The sequence below is a fragment of the Peromyscus eremicus genome, chromosome 8a, assembly GCF_949786415.1.
Source record: "Peromyscus eremicus chromosome 8a, PerEre_H2_v1, whole genome shotgun sequence".
NCBI classification, from domain to species: domain Eukaryota; kingdom Metazoa; phylum Chordata; class Mammalia; order Rodentia; family Cricetidae; genus Peromyscus; species Peromyscus eremicus.
Window position 1 is genome coordinate 49,511,048 of NC_081423.1, and position 15,259 is coordinate 49,526,306.

Below are 15,259 nucleotides of genomic sequence, written 5' to 3' on the forward strand. Positions count from 1 at the left end.
GTTGTAGGTAGCACCATTCCCTAGGCAGGGGTTCTGAACTGTCTAAGATGGATAAATCAAGTGGAGCACAAACAATCAAGTGAGCACATGTACATTCATTTCCCTTTCCTCTTAACTACAGATGTAATATGTCTAGCTGTGTGAAATTCCTGCCTTAACTTCCTCATAATAATGGAATATAACCTGGAACTCTAGGCTGCAATAATCCCCTCTGGGGCGGTTTGAAAGAAAATGGCCCCCAAAGAGAATGCCACTATTAGGAGGTGTGGCCTTGCTGGAGGAAGTATGTCACTGTGTGGGTGGGCTTCAAGATCTCTTTTGCTCAAGCTTCACTCAATGTGACACTCAGTTTGCTTCCTATTGCCTGCCAGTCAAGATGTATTAACTCTCAGCTACTGCTCCAGGACCATGTCTGCCTGCACATCGTCATGTACCACCATGATAATAATGGACTGAATGTCTGAACTGTAAGTAAGCCACCCCAATTAAATGTTTTCCTTCAAAAGAGTTGCTGTGGTCATGCTGACTTTTCACAAGAATAGAAACCCTAAGACACAACTTGGTACCAGGGACTGGGTTACAACTGTGATAGTCCTAACCATGTTTTTGTTTGAAGGAATATGGACCTTGGGACTGTGGATAAGAGAAGCACTTGAACACTTTAAGTTCTGCTTAATGGCCATAGTAGTAGGAGCATGGAAGACAGTGCTGCTCAGAGCTATTCGAATTGTCGGGGGCTGGCTGAAGAGGTTTCAGAGGAGAAGAATTTTAGAATGTTGCCTAGAGATCATTGTTGTGATATTTTGGTGAAGAATGTGGCTGTTTTATGCCTTTGTCTGAAAAGTCTGCCTGAGGCTAAAGTAAAGAGTTTTGGATTAATTCTGTTGGCAGAGGAAATCTCAAAAGAGCCTAGTATAGACTCTGTTGTGCGGTTACTAGTGTTAATTCTACTGAAGATCTATAATGAAAAGGAGCAAGCTGAGCAAATAAAAATACAAAATACACAGGTTGAGAAAGGGGGCATCAGGAAGTGGAATAGAGCTAAGTCCTGTGTTCCAGGAGATGAACAGATTAAGAAATGGAATAAAGGGAGTGGTAACCCCAGAGCAAGATCCTACCCAGCTAAGTTTCCAACTTGTAAAAAGGAATTAAAGAAAAACTTAGAGCTCGGTGGTGTGGTGCATGCCTTTAACCCCAGCACTCTAGAGGCAGAGGCTGGCAGATCTCTGAGTTTGAGGCCATCCCAGTCTGCAGATCCAGTTTCAGGACAGTCAAGCTTAGGTGAAAAGGAATTAAAGAAAAGTTTAGAGGCCAGGCAGTATACACACCTTTAATCCCAGCACTTGGGAGGCAGAACCAGGCAGATCTCTGTGAGTGCGAGGCCAGCCTGGTCTACACAGCTAGATCCAGGACAGGCACTAAAACTACACAGAGAAACCCTGTCTCAAAACAACAACAACAACAAAAAGCTTAGAGCCAGGTGGGTTGGTGCATGCCTTTAATTCCAGCACTCTAGAGGCAGAGGCTGGCACATCTCTGAGTTTGAGGCCATCCCAGTCTACAGATCAAGTTTTAGGACAGCCAAACTTAGGCAGTGAAGGAAACCATTTCAAACAGAAAGCTGCCAAAGATGTAATTGAATGAGGGGGCCATGTTCCAACCCTAGCAAGCAGCAGAACTTGGCAGCTTTGGCCATGTGGTTCTGGAGTTAAGAATAGAAGGAAAGGGTTGTGGAATTTGTTTCTGAGATCAAGGAAAAGTGGTTAGGCCAGGCATGTGTCAGGGGTGTCCCTGAATGGAGGCCAGAGAGGCCATTGCATGAAGCTATGAAGTTGAAGCCTGGATTGCCTTGGAGAACCCAAGATGTTGGAGATGCCAGAGTTGTGGGATACCTGCCTGATGAGAGCTGCTAACAATGAGTGGAACCAGCCCAGGAGAAAGAAGTGTGTTGCAGTCAACAAAGCTGAAAGGACTTGGAGATAGGAAGAGAGCCTTGACTTCAGACATGGAGATACAGAGTTTAGAATTTGCCCAGATGGTTTTCAGTCTTGCTTTGGTCTAGTATTTCCTTACTATGCTCCCTCCCCTGTGTTTTGGAATGGTAAAATTCCAACATATAATCCTGTGCCATTATATGTTAGAAATATGTGATCTGCTTTTTTATTTTAATTTTTCTTGGAGATTACAATTAAGAGGTTGCATGAATCTCAGAAGAGACTTTGAACTTTGGAATTTTAAACATTGTTGAGACTGTGATAGACTATGGGGACTTTTGAAGTTGGACTAAATGCATTTTTGCATTATGATATGGCTACAAGCCTTAGGGAGCCAGGGAGTATAATGTGGTTTGAAAGAAAATGGCCCCAAAAGGAGGTGGCACTATTAGAAAGTGTAGCCTTGTTGAAGTAGGTGTGTGCCAGGGACCACCCTCACCAGTTTCAGGAGTCTGAAGGATGGGATACCTGGAAGGTGCAATAAATACTCAGAGACAATGTTCGTGCAAACTGACAGGTCACTTCGGGCTTCTTCAGTTGCTAAGCTTCTTTAGCTTCCCTACCTTTTCCTAGTTTCTGCTTTTGCCCTGGTAACCTCAGTTTTTTATTATCATAAGTAAAGGGGGAACAGAAAGAAAAGGGGAAATCACCCAATGCAAAACGTTCTCATGATTCCAAAACTTATTCTTAGAAAATCACTAATATATTCTTCATCATCTTTTACTAAACACAGGAACTATCTCAGACTTAACATCAAAGCAAGCATAATCTATTTTTATTATTAATGATTATACAACCTTCTGAGCACTTGACCCAAAGGCTAGCAACATGCAATTTCACAAAAAAGGTAAAAAAATGAGAACAGTGGTCAATGTACCAGACAGTCATTTCCTTCTCACACAGTCTGCTCCAATCTCAAGACCCCTGTAGCCACCTAAATTCCTCCTCAGCCCTCTGCAAACATTAAGCCCCATGACTGGTGGGCTACAATGACCTCAGACAAGAAATGTGTCCCTGCAAGACAGCAACTTCTGTCCTTCTATATTCAACAATTCCAAGGAAGACCTAATGTAATTTATAGAGCTTCTATGAAAGAAAGCTCACCTTTCTTGGCAGCTCTTTTCAATCTAGGAACCCAATAAAGCTTGTAGCAATCACTCTATCAATTGTCACATTATCTCCACACTCCTTTAGGAGGAATAAAAAGTATCTGAAGTAAAGTTGCCATCTCCCTTTCTTGGTGGAGGCCACTATTTTCCTCCTATTCTAGGTTCCCACACTTTTAGTTTGTCATCCCATCTATATGTTACTCCATCCATAGTCTTCAGCCAATACCCCTTAGGGTCTCAAGTTTTACACAATGTCCTTGGAATATCCTCAGAAACTGAATTATTCATCATGACCAATTTAAGTCCAGTGTGTTGATACACATCATACCATGTGCTAAAGTTGACCACACATTCGGTACAGTTTATCCAAGCCTAAAAAGCTTCCCCAGGCTGCAGGTTCTTTTCCATGAACTACATAACTGCCTTAACCCCAGCCTGGGTGATTATCTCTATTATCTCTGTATAATTTCCTGTGAAATTTACTTCACTCCTTTCTTGCATCACAGAAATCACCATTGATCTAGGAACACAGAACATGAAGATCAGATAGAAGAAAAAGACTAGTATTACAACAAGTATTTATATGGAGGAGGGCATGCATGACATGTGCACGCCATAAAGCATGGCCTTGGGACATGTAGGCATTTCTGCCTTGGCCCTCTAGAGGCATGCTAAGCAGAAGATCTGGAGGGGAACACGTGGAGGGTTAATGGTCCACAATCTTGAGTCCCCTTTGCTCCAATCTCTGCTGGTAGCACATCAGCCATCTTATATGCCATCCCTAGCAGGTATGGCCTTGTTGGAGGAAGTGTGTCACTGTGTGGGTGGGCTTTGAGGTCCCTTTTGCTCAAGCTTCGCTCAGTGTGTCAGTCAGTTCACTTCCTGTTGCCTGCAAGTCAAGATGTATTAACTCTCAGCTCCTTCTCCAGCACCATGTCTGCCTGCATGTCTCCAGGTACCACCATGATGATAATGGACTGAACATCTAAGCCACACCAATTAAATGTTTTCCTTTATAAGAGTTGCTGTGGCCATGCTGTCTCTTCACAGCAATAGAAACCCTAAGACACCCACTAAAGTTATAATGAACATAACATTTTAGTAAGGCTAAAAGTTAAAAATGTATGAGCCTTAGGTTGTTTTCTGTCATAGTAACAGAAATTAAATGTTTGCATCCTCTCCTACCCTCCAACTACTACCAAGTGTTCTTCTTCACAAGGACTCCCCCTCCTACCTTCATGTCTTCTGTTTTGCATTTTGTTTGGTTGAGCATAAGTGTGGGGATTATTTGCTGGCACATAGGTCACTTACAAGTAGCTACACCACCAAAGAAAATGATTCCTCTTACCCTACAGCCATTGACATCCATGATGGTGTGTTGACAGGCACCATCTTGTGTCTGCGTCATTCAGATAACCACAGCTACAATGAATTCATGAGTTCAGTGGTCATATTGTGTTCCAGTGTCAGCACTCTTGTCTAACCTCTGGTTCTTACATTCTTTTTCCTTCCTTCCTTCCTCCTCCTCCTCCTCCTCCTCCTCCTCCTCCTCCTCCTCCTCCTCTTTCTTCTTCTTCTTCTTGTTCTTCTTCTTCTTCTTCTTGTTCTTCTTCTTCTTCTTCTTCTTCCTCTTCCTCCTCCTCTTCCTTTTCTCCCTCCTCCTCTTCTTCCTCCTCCTTCTCCTTCTTTTCTCCTCCTCCTCTTCCTCCTCCTCCTCCTCCTCCTCCTATTTCTTCTTCTTCTTCTTCTTCTTCTTCTTCTTCTTCTTCTTCTTCTTCTTCTTCTTCTTCTTCTTTTTCATCCCCTGTGTCTTTGGGGAGGGGATGATATAAATGTACTGTTTAGGGCTGAACAACCAACAGTTACATATTCTCAGCATTTTGACCAATATGGGAGTCTGTGATTTAACCATCATCTACTGCAGATAGAAGCTTCTCTGACCAATGCTGAGATCAGCATTAAGCTAAGTATAAACAGATACTTAGAAAGTAATTTGACATCAAGTCCTTTTAGTAAAACACAAGAATACTAGAGCTATGAACTCACAGCCATGGACTCTTTACTAAAATTTTAGTACCAGGAATGAATTCCCTCTTGTAGACAGGCCTCAAGTCCAATCAAAATGTGGTTGGTTACTCCCATAACAGTCATTCTACTATTGCACAAGTGGGTATAGCATTCCTGGTAGGATGATATTGTAGTTCACAGGGTTCACTGATGAGTAAGACCGTTAATGACTTTTCTCCCCAGCACCCTGGACTATTATGAGAGATAGCTGGCAGGGAGGAAGCTCAGTCCAAACTTCATTTTCTCTATTCCATAAAACCACATCCAGTTCTATGGACAGCTAAGAGCAATGACAATAACCTGTCTTGTTTTAGGGGCCTCTGAAGCCTCCCTAACCAGCAACTTAGGAAAGTACTACACACCTGGCACTGGAATTTTATTTACCAACCTATGACTTCTGGGAGCAGTATTATACACTCATGCAGTATACCCTCATTCAAACTTTTAAAAATATTTTCACTGGCTTAAAAAGACTAGATTTTTTACATATCTTTTTCACATATCTTCAGTTTCAGTTAACCCTCTCTCTGGATCCACTTCTGCCCCCCTTCCCTACCTCTACCTCTGCTCAAACCTTTCTACCCCCACCTCTACCTTTGTATCATTGATGTTCTACTGTGCTCTCTCTTAAGACCTATTTATTTTTAGCTCTTCCTCTAATGACCCCTTTCTAGCTTCATAGCTTCCACCTGCACAGCAAAGTAAACATACAGATCTACATATGTGAAGCTAGGATACACATATGAGCAAACATGCAGTATTTGTCTTTCTTGGTCTGGGTAAATTCACTTAGGATAGTATTTTCCAGTTCCATTTATTTTCCTGCAAATTTCATTTCACTTTCATTGTTGCTAAATAAAATTCCACTGGGCATATGCGCCTAATAGTCCTGATTTCCTTTCCTTGCTAAGGAGCAGCAAGGACAGAGATAGGCAAGTTTCTCTGTGGTGGGATACAGAAAATATTGGCTGTATGCTCAGTAGTGATGTAGCTGGGTCACATGGTTTTCTATGCCTTTTGAGAAATATACACAACACAGTGGCAGCACTATTTTACAGTTCAACATCAAACACATTTTTCCCTTTCTCCACATCCTCACCAGCATTTGTTGTCATTTGCATTTCTGATAATGACTGTTATGCTTGGGGTGAGATGAAATAAAAAAAATCATTTTAATTTGCATCTCTCTGATTGCTAATGATGTTTAATACTTTAAAAATGTTTGTTAGGCATTTGTATTTATTCTTTTGCAAACTCTATTCATTTCTACAGCCTATTTTTGGGTTAGGTTATTTTATTGATGTTTATTATTGTTGGATTTCTTTGTATATTCTAGATATTAAGCCTCTGTCAGATATATAACTAGTGAAGATTTTCTCCCATTCTGTAGGCTGCCTCTTCAGTTGGTTGGTGGTTACCTTTGCTATATAGACACTCCGTAATTTCCCGAGGTTCCATTCTGTCAGTTGTTGGCTTGATTTCCCGAACATCCAGAGTTATATCCAGAATGGCCTCACCCATGCCCATATCTTCAAGTGTTTTCCCCTCTAGCATTTTTTTAGAGGACCTGCACTGCCGTCTTCCATCTACTTGGAATTGCGTTTTGGATGGAGTGAGAAATAAATATCTCCTTTCATTGTTCTGCGTCCAGATACCCAATTCCCTCAGCACCATCTGTTAAAAAGGCTGTCTGCTCTCTGATGTGTGTTTTTGGCTTTTTTGTAAACAATCGTCTGGCTGTGGCTTTGTGAATTTACATCTGAGTCCTCTACTCTACTCCACTGACCCACATGCCTATTTGTGTGTCGTTACCATGTTGTTTTCACAATGGTGGCTCTGTAGTATTACCTGAGAGCAACAGGGTGATACCTGTAGCATTATTACCGCTCAGCAGTGTTTTGCATAGCTAGGATCTTTTGTGCATCTATATGAATTTTAAGCCATTTTTTTTTCTTTTTCTGTAAAGAGTGGTGTTGCAATTTGGGGAGGGGAATTTCACTGAATCTGTTGATTGCTTTTGGTAGGAGAACTATTTTCACAAAATTACATCTAATCCACGAACATTGGAGTCCTCACCATCTCTTATGTCCCCTTTCGTTTTCTTTTCCAGCAGTGGAAACTTTTCTCTCTAGAGATCTTTCACTCCCTAGGTGAAGCTTGTTCCAAGGTGTTTGATTTATTTATTTTTAGCTATTGGGAGTGGCATACTTCCCCCTGATGCTTCAGCTGTGCTCACTGTGGAGAATTGTTACAACCTCTGAGGAGTTGTATATTTAATCAGCTCAGGGTGACCTTCCTTGTTCCTCCCAACCAGTTTTGTTTTGAAGCCTATAGTGTTAAATACCAGAACAGCGACACCTGCCGGCATCTTAGTTCTCTGTGCCTGGGACAACTTTTCTGTCCCTTCTCTGCAAGATAATTAATAGCTGTCTTTGATGGTGAGCTGTGTTTCTTGGAAGCAGCAAACCAGTGAATCCAACTTCTTACTCTTTTTAAGTTTATTTTCATTTTTGTTTAAGTCTCTCTCTCTTTCCCTCTTCCTCCCCTCCCCCCTTGTGTGTGTGTGTGTGTGTGTGTGTGTGTGTGTGTGTGTGTGTGTTACGGGGAGGGTGTTCGGTTCCAAAGATGCCAGTGCAGTAGGAATCTTCATGATCTGTTTGTTTCCAGTGCCAAGGGGAGGAACCTTACCATGCCCCATTGCTCGTCTAATCATTGGTTTTCAGCTTTCTCCAGATTTTTCCCTGGAGACTCCTGAGTGTTGTCCGTCATCTTGATTCCTCCTACTTACTGTTTTTCTTAAAGAATTTTCTTTGAGGTCTTTGTGTTAATCAATCACTATTTACTGCAAAAAAAAAAATGTTTCTCTGATGCTGGTTAATCAATGTACTATAGGCGTAAGTTATTAGGAATCAGTTTAATACTATGCCCATTTAGTTAACACAGAGACCCACAACTGATCAGGGTGCAGAGCATAGGATACTGCAGAATGCTCAGTACTAAATGTGGCATCTATATCACACCCTCTTCCCCCCTAGTTCATGATGGAAGAGGGCCAGAAAGAATGTAAGAGGTATAGACAGTGGATAGCTACAAGGAAACAGTGTTTTCTGGACACAGCAAGGTAGCTGTACATGTGAACTCACAGTGGTTGTGACAGCAATCACAAGACTTGTGCAGGCTCAGGTGAGACAAATTGCTGCATGGCAAGGGGGAGGTGGGAGGAAAGCCCACACCTTATACCCCCAGCTAAGGAGCTATTGGCAGTTGATAGCTTTGGAGAGAGAATGTTTCCTTTTCTTGGTTTCTTTTTTTCTCCTTCCTTCCTTCCTTCCTTCCTTCCTTCCTTCTTTCCTTCCTTCCTTCCTTTCTTCTTTCCTTTCTTTCTTTTTTTTGTTGATTTTGTTTGTTTTATTTTTGAGTCAGGGCTTGTCTGTGTAGCCTTCACTGTCCTGGAATTTGCTCTCTAGCCCAGACTGGGCTCGAACTCAGAGATCTGCCTGCCTCTGCCTCACGAGTGCTGGGATCAAAGGTGTGCGCAACCATGGTCCAAAACTAATATGGACAACACAAACTACACTTGATGAGTGAGAGAGCAGAGGTAAGGTTGGGTAGCTAGGGAAGAGGGGATAGATCTCGAAGGAGTTGGTGAAGGGAGTGAATATAGTCAAAATGCATTGCGTAAAACTCTCAAATAACTGATAAAATGATGGAAAATAATTTTCTTTTAGAAATGAAATCAAGGTGGTCTCATAAAATCACTGTTTAGACTTAGGGATTCGAGAAGGATGCTGAGATAGTATGACTCAAGGTTAACAGTGTTCTGGTCCTAAGGAAGCAGTGCGTGTTGTTTCAGCAGCCTTGTCTAGGTGGCTTTAGGAAAACACACATCATCTCTGTAGGCAGGTTGGCTCTATCCATTGTGTAGAAGTGTAGTTGATCTCAGCCAGCAGTAAAGACAAGCCAGACTCCATGGTGAGGGCTTCTGTCCTTCTCAGGTCTCATGTCCCTTGAGTTTTCTCTCCTGCTTCCTGTTTGTGTCTCTCTGTTCCTGGGGTCAGGGTTTAGGCAGGACAATTCCCAGTTCTTGCTCCTTAGTCAAGGAACTGAAATAGAAGCTGACAGATTTGCAAAAGCAGCAAAGAAAGAATGCTTATTTTAAGAAAAACAGCAAGGGGAACGGTCAGCATACACTGAGAGGGAACAAATGAGTGAAGATACACAAAGGCTCCCGGAAACAGCCTTTTGGGGTCTAAAGGAAGGAAGAGGTGGTTCCTAGGCTGTGTAGTTTGGGTGGGTCTCTGTTATGATTGATAGGTTAGGTCCCTTCCCACAATGCATCTGACTTTAATCCTATGCATGCCCAGTTACACATAGGCATAAGATGGTAAACAGATTCTCTAAAAGTTGAATCAAGGACAGAGTTGGCCTTACTGCACATGCACCCAAAACCAGTTTAGGCTGGTTTCACACCCAAAGACCCAGATTGGGGATTAGATTCAAATAGAAGCCATCTAAAGTTGACTATTGCTAGGGGCAAAGAAACACATGCTATTGTTCACAGAAGGGTGTATGTGAAGCTGGATGCAGGCTTGGGTATGAGGGGATTTGAGATAGCTAGGTGTGTTGTTTTAGAGTAGTAGTACATGTGTGTGGTACTTGCAGATAAAGGTGCTAGGCTTCCAAGAGCATTGTTTCTGTACATAACTGAAATGAAACTGAGTCCCAAGGTAATAAATTGTCTCCTCAACTTGCCTGCCTCAACTCTACCAGCTACTCGGGAGGCTCAGGCAAGAGGATCATGAGTTCAAGCCTAGCCAGTTCTAAGTAGGTTAAAAGTCAGCTTGCAACTTAGTAAGACTCTCTCTTCAAGTAAAAATAAAAAGCAGGTTAGGGGTACAGATCGGTGGCAGTGTACTTAGCATGTGTGAGATCCTGGGTTCAATCCCCAGTGCTTCCCACACAGAGGTATGTGTGGGAATAGGGGGATGGAGTCCTATGTCATGTCTCCACACTTAAACCTATAATAAGCCCTTTAAATTCCTAATTATTTAATTCAATTCCTAATAAACCCCAAGTATGCTTCATACCAACTGGCCCTGTTCTGTGACATAAATCAAGATCTCACTTGCACCTGATCAGAATTCCCCAGGCTGCTCCCACACTCCCCAGCTTGTGTCTCTAACTACTACAGAGGAAAGGCCTATAAAAGCTCTATGGAGCGGCTTCCATGGCTTCTGCAACTTAGTTTGAAAGAGAAGTTGAAAGCCGGCTTGATGTCTGTTTCTTTGCGGGTAAAGAAGTGTTGACATATTACTTGAATATTTAATCATTTTTCCCTCTCCCTCTTAATTTTATGATTTAAAATATTTCGGGTCAGAACTAAAACCTGTTCAATGAGTTTTGACTCCAAATTTAAGAGCCTACTCAGTTCTCATCTGGAGGTGTTTCCTCACAGCTGGAAGGTTTATTATAGGGGTTGTTTCATATATTACGTTTGCACTCCCTGTTCATGTAAACTGATAGAACGTGCTGGCAGTTATGAGTAAGGAATAGATTCTGAGGAAGTAATTGGCAGTGTTCATACATCTTCATGCTGTCCTATGGCTCTCTACCCAGTGCAATACTTTAGGCCTCAGAGGAGGATAGAATCATCTTAAAACAGCCCTTTGACTCTGAATATTTTTAACACAAAGCAGAGGCAATAGCTGTGATGGCCACACTATTTATTTTCTTATACTGTAATAGGCAATCACATAGAAGGAGAGAAGCTTTGCATTGCTGTGCATGTGTGTTTTAATTCTGAAACTTGGCTTTGAATATACGGGGCACAGCAGGCAGACTAAGAGATTATCCATCTAAACCGTAGAGGGATAAGGAGACCTGGGCTACAATAAGCAGATTTCCTCACAAGAAAGACGTAAGAGTCTTTTCTGAGACACAGAAGGAGGTTGGGGAAGCAAAAGAAGAGGTCTGTAATCCCGGTGGTAGGGAGGCTGGGGCAAGAAGTTGGAAAGTTCAAGGTCTGTGTGGGCTATAGAGAGAGTTTAATGTCAGCCCAAGCAACTCAGTGAGAACCAGTGGCAAAAGAAAACATGATTAAAAGGGGCTTGGAATATTGCTCAGCGGTGGGACACTTGTCTGGAATGCCCGAATCTCTGGGTTTGACCCCCAGCACCAGAAACCATAGCAACAAGCGCCTTTGGAAAAGCTGTGACATTCTTCCAGATAGGTGCAGGGGAAAGGATGGGGTGATGGTGATGGCAGAAATAACCAGATGTCCTGAAAAAAATGTGACATGTGGGCCACACCTCCCAGGAAAGTAAGGGAAAGTTCCAGGCCCTCATGCAACCCAAGCCTTGGGGAAGGACCAAGGAGAGGGACCAGAAAGCATCTTGATGAGGCCATGTCTAATCATGGAACAGAAACGGCTTCTATGATCTGTGTAGTTAGGAGAAGGAGAGCTGAAATTACCTAGAGGATCAGTTTGGGATTACACCAAGAAGGAAATAGCATAAATAGCTGTGTTACTTATAGGCATGCATAGCTTAGAGCATATGGTTATAAAGTCTACCTAAGGCCAGATACAATTGCACATGTCTGTAATACCAGGGCATGAGAGTATGAGGCAGGTGAATTATAAGTTTCTAGGCTAGCCTGGCCTATATGGAAAGATCCTGTCTCAAATGAATAAACAAGTAAATAATTAAGTCTATATAAACTGCCCTTTCCGCAAGGACAAAAGGACAGCTATATACCAAGAGTCCCTTCACCTGAGAGCTTGATCACATACAAGCTCCCCAGGAACTATAAGCCCTACCACCAAAGAAAAATAGAAGAACCCTGAGTAGAAACAGACATCTAAAATGACTGGCTAACTGGGCCTGACAAACTGTTCCCTGCAGCCCACTGGATACAGGTGGGGTGGATCAGAGTCACTCTGCATATGGCAGAGAGTTTAGCACACGACTTAGAACTTACAGGAGTACAGAAAGCTGCAAGGTAAAGGCTGAAAAGGTATCTGATCAGAACAGTAGCACACTGCCCTGGAATGGGTTGGATAGCCTAAGTCTATGTAGGACTATTAGAACCAGAACACCAGCTCCCAATCAGACAACTATTCAAAAGTGTGTCTACCAGAAACATAAAGGGGAGTTCATCATAGTCACCATGGTCCCAGGGAACATGACCAGAAAAGGCATTAACTGAATTTCAGATAAGCAATGAGTAAAAATTTTAGTAATGCCCCAACTTTTGCATAAAATGCATAGCAAAATGGGGCATACTTAACACAAGCATATTATTGTTGGTTTTTGTTTAGTTTAGTTTAGTTTTGTTTTGTTTTGCTTGGTTTTTGGAGACAAGGCCTCACTGTGAAACCCTACCTGGCCTGGAACTCATGGCAATCTTCCTGTCTTAGTCTCTCAAGTTCTGAGCTTGCAGGAATGAGTCTCTATGCCTGGCTTGCCTGTTTGTTTTGAGATAGAGTTTCATTATGTATCCTTGACGGACCTTGATCCACTTGCCTCAACCTTTCTAGTGACTGGAATTACAGATGTGTATCATCTCTTCTAGTAACTATTGGTCAGTTTTTGATTAAGAAACTCTCATCTCCTATGCCTTTTCATATACTAGTCCTAGTCCGTATATTTCCAGAAAACTCAGGCCCCAGTTCTGCCTGAAGCAGGTGTCTTAGCTCACTTTGTATGACTTGTTCCCAATCAATAATCCTTGATGCTCACTCAATTCTATTAGGACAGTAAAGCCATATAGAGGTTCATTTTCACTATTGAGATAAATGAAGGATTTCTATTTTCTACTGGTCTTGAAATTAGGAGGATAAAGGGCAAAGCTTGGCAGTCGCCTGGGCTCCTTGAGGGGAAGAGCCATCTGAAATGTAAGGGAGCTGAGAGATGGAGCAGAGAAAGTGGGTCCTCATGACATCATTTACATCCTAGATCTATCACCCCCCACACACACACACACACACACTGGACTCCTTTGTGTGAGCATGTTCCCTCCCAGTAGACCAGTTTCAGTTCTTCCCATCCCTTGATAAACAATAGTAGCAACTTGTGCATAAAGAGAAAAAAATTACAGATGTTTATTGGTAAGGCAGAAAGAGTCCTTCAAGGAAACAGTTGAGCGAGAATGCAAAGGGGCTATGTCCTGGGCTATTTCTATAGCAGGAGTGAAGGGGAGGCCTTTAATCCATTTGGTCAACACATAAAAGCTGCAGATCGTAGACATGACCCTCACTTTTCACCCTGCTTTTGAATGAAAGCAGTAAACCAGAAATTAATATGGGCAGATTTTCCTGTGTTTATGCCCTGCTCTATGTTTAATTCCCAAAAGGGTGAAAGAAATACTTACTTAATTAAACCTGCTAAACAATAATGGTCCTACTTACTTTCACATACACTTGTCTTGCAGAAATATGCTATGAAGAGTTGATGAAGCTATTTTTAAAATTGAGTTCCACACACTACTTAATTATAATCATCTATAGAGTGTAACTTGCATTTTACACCACAGGATACAGGTGGGCAGAATAAGGAAGGCCACAGTGCAAGCACACTTTCTTGGATCTTTCTTTCAGCAATTGTGAGAATTCTTGGTCTGGGGGTGAACTTTAGTTTAGACATAGCCCCCATGGTTTTAGAGGAAATTACGTTTCTTACAGATCTATGGAGCCAATCTTCCTGGTGGCACTGAGCTTATAAATTTGTATAGCACATTCATTTGTGAATACAATTTGAAAAATTATGTTTAACTTTGAGCTAGTCATAGTGGATCAAATTATTTCCAGGCCACAGTGGGCCAGTGTCCACAGAGAGGAGGTATTGTATGATATTTTGTTTGTGTTCTAACAAATAAAGCTTGCCTGGAAATCAGAGGGCAGAGCTAGCTACTAGTTAACCATAGAGGCTAGGCAGTGGTGTACACCTTTAATTCCAGCACTTGGGAGGAGGAAGCAGGAAGATCAGGAGTTCAAGGCCACCATGGGCTACACAAGATTGAATCAGTCTAAAAGAGAAACAGAGTCAGGTGGTGGTGGCTCACACCTTTGATCTCAGCTCTTGGGATCTGATGCCTTTGATCCCAGCACTTGAGATCTCATGCCTTTGATCCCAGCACTTGGGAGGCTCACACCTTTAGTCCCAGCACAACTGGGAGGTAGAGGCAGGAATATAAGGCTGGTGGAGACAAGATCTCGCCCTTATTCAGTCTGAGGATTCATAGAGACAGGATCTGCCCCATTCAGTCTGAGGATTTGTAGAGGTAAGAACTCTCTAGTGACTGCTGTTCTGCTTCTCTGAGCTTTCAGCTTTCACCCTCAATATCTGACTCCAAGTTTTTGTTGTTAAGACTAATTAGGACTGAGCTTCAAAGAGGTTTCCACACAGTTACAGGTAAGTTTTATTAGAGTATGTAGCTTTCTCTGCCTGGCTTCTCAATGCAGCTACAGCTTAAATCACCTGGGGATATTTTCATATATGATTAGGGGCTGGTGCTGGTGCTAGGTGACATAGCACATGCTTATGCACAAGGCTCTGGGCCCATCTCCAGCATATAAAAAGGAAAATGATCATCAGGCCCTGTTCCAGTGCACCTGAACAGCAATGAGGGGTCCAAGCCAAGGCATCAGTTGGAAGATCTCTAGGTGATTCCAGTGCATGCTAGGGCAGAGAACCACCAGTGGACTGAAAAGATCTTTCTTCTCTAGGGGGAAGTGGATTCACTTAGATCCCTTTTCTGTTTTTTCCCTTTTAAAACTACATACATAGGGCCTGGAGAGATGGCTCCATTGTTAAAAGTGTTAGATCCTCTTCCAAAGGACACAGCTCTGATTCCCAGCACCTACATGGCAGATCAGAACCATCTGCATCTCTTGTATCATAGGATACAGTGCCCTCTTCTGGACTCTTCAGGCGTTGTGTGCACATGGTGTACAGACATATGCAAGCAAAACACCTATACACATAACATAAAAAATTTAAACACATGCACATAATTTTTCTTTTTTGGATACATTAGGGAAAACTCACAGAAAAGATGAAAGCAAGAGGCAAGTGATAACACATACACACA